This window comes from Salmo salar, chromosome ssa08 (assembly GCF_905237065.1).
Source record: "Salmo salar chromosome ssa08, Ssal_v3.1, whole genome shotgun sequence".
Taxonomy (NCBI): Eukaryota; Metazoa; Chordata; class Actinopteri; order Salmoniformes; family Salmonidae; genus Salmo; species Salmo salar.
In genome coordinates, this window is record NC_059449.1 from 4,061,446 (window position 1) to 4,064,018 (window position 2,573).

Below are 2,573 nucleotides of genomic sequence, written 5' to 3' on the forward strand. Positions count from 1 at the left end.
CGCTCGTGCTGCGGCGCGAAATGGTTTTCATCTGAGCCTGTGCTAGCTCGTGAGATCTGGCTATGTCGATAGCTTTGTCCAGCGTTAGCTCAGACCCAACATTCAAAAGTTTCTCTCTCACTCGCGGTGAGTGTATTCCAAATACAATACGGTCCCTGACCATCTCATCCTTGTTTGCATAATCACAGTCTTTCACAAGCAGACGCAGCTCAGTCACAAACTGTTCGAAAGACTCGCTAGCTCCCTGTACTTTCTCATGGAATTTGTACCTAGCGAAAATTGTATTAGTCTTCGGCACAACATATGCTTCAAAACGATCGTAGTATGTTTTCAGTACCTTTGATTCAGCCTCGGTAAGTGTCCATGTGTTGTAAATATCTCTCCCTTTTTCACCGATCCAGAGGAGCAGGTAGCTACATTTTTCCTCTTCTCCTCTTTCCTTCAGGGGACCCGTGAACATTAGCTCCACATGCTGTTTGTACTTACGCCATGCATCGGGTAAGTTTGTAGACTCCCAGTCCATTCGAGGTGAAGGAACTCCAGAAAAATCCATCTTTTAAGACCATTTACTCTGACACCATGTCTTGTTTTGTACACTTTGTACAAAATAATAAAACGCAGAACTACAGGATGTTTCTTAACATAACTCTTTATTAACTAGCTACAACTACATGTTAGCCTATCTCCAACCACGATCAACTGCCCATGACCTAACCGTCTGGGTGGTCTTAACCAATCACCGCACAGTATGATACGGCGGTAAAATGCATCCAATTATAATTCAGTATGTATTCACATATGAATATTACACTGAGTACACAGTAAAACATTTAAATCACAAAATGGAATAATATGCAGTTACCGATAAACTTGAACGATTTACTATTTTATCTTGCACCTCAGCCAGCCAGTTGAACCAGTGGCAGATGGTGTCATTCTCCAAACACCGCCGGTTGCCACCAGGTATGGAATAGGTTACTTTAAACAGGTCCCGCGGGTCCCTGGCAGTGGGAGGCTTTATGGAGTCCACAAAAAGTGCTCAGAAGCTGTCCGGATGGTTCCCTAATGCTTTGAGCAGCCCAAGAGAGTTGAGACCATATTTGAACCTGTCATGGTTTAGAGACAGTATGTATATTTAAAATAAGTGTTAAGGACAATATAGTGATGTGTATTGATTTAGGGGGGTGGACTGATAAAATACTTATGTCAGAGGAGGTAATGACAAGTACTTCACAGATTTATGACAGAGTTGACTTACTGCTCCAAGGCCACCTGCATGCTCCCTTGGATAAATTGTTGAGCCACCAATTCAACCACACCATCTCTGTCCTCCATTGTCTTGATAACAATCTGTTTTTTGTAGGGGAACAAGTCTCCTCCTCCTGTCTGTCTTAAAGGTCTCGACATTTGGATTAATCTGGGGGAATGTTTCCCCCAAAACCTTCAAGAAGCTGCTCCCCTCCTGACCATAGGGCACTTTGATCTGCCTCACAGGATACTCTAAAGATACTGAAATATGGAAACGTTATTTAAATCTATTAAAAAAGTATCCTAATATAAAACAGAAAAATAGTCCATGATCTTTAAATCAGTAAAAGAACCTACAATAAGTCTTATGTTTAATCACAAGATAGATTCACACCTAGCTTACTTACAAAGCAAGCACTGGGCATCGCACTGTGTCCTCATGTACTACATGGTTATAGGGAAAATATTTATTTTTATTTCACCTTTATTTAACCAGGTAGGCTAGTTGAGAACAAGTTCTCATTTGCAACTGCGACCTGGCCAAGATAAAGCAAAGCAGTTCAACACATACAACAGAGTTACACATGGAATAAACAAACATACAATCAAAAATACAGTAGAAAAATCTATATACAGCATGTGCAAATGAGGTAGGATAAGAGGGGTAAGGTAATTAATAGGCCATGGTGGCGAAGTAATTACAATATAGCAATTAAACACTGGAATGGTAGGATGTGTAGATGATGAATGTGCAAGTAGAGATACTGGGGTGCAAAGGAGCAAGATAAATAAATAAATACAGTATGGGGATGAGGTAGATTGGATGTGCCATTTACAGATGAGCCATGTACAGGTGCAGTGATCTGTGAGCTGCTCTGACAGCTGGTGCTTAAAGCTAGTGAGGGAGGTAAGAGTCTCCAGCTTCAGAGATTTTTGCAGTACTTTGAGAACTCCCATGTTCTGCCACCAACTTGCAACTCCTCACCCTAGTGCGACAATGTTTGCAAACACAGAAAGGGGTCTATGGGTATCTTATTTCCAGCTTCTCTGATGGAACAGTATTGCTATTTATGGGAATCCTGCAACACAATCTTGACACGTGACGGGCAAGGTTATTGAATGATAAATGAATGATTCCAACACTATAATATATGAAATTCATCATACCCTTCTATTTAAAGCTATTTACAGTAGAGTGCATACATTTTCATGTGGCCTTTGCGGGAATCGAACCCACAACCTTGGCGTTGGTAGCGCCACCTTGTTGGTTGCTAGTCTTTAACAAATGAGACGAAGAGTGAAACAAACCAGCACAAACAGTTGTA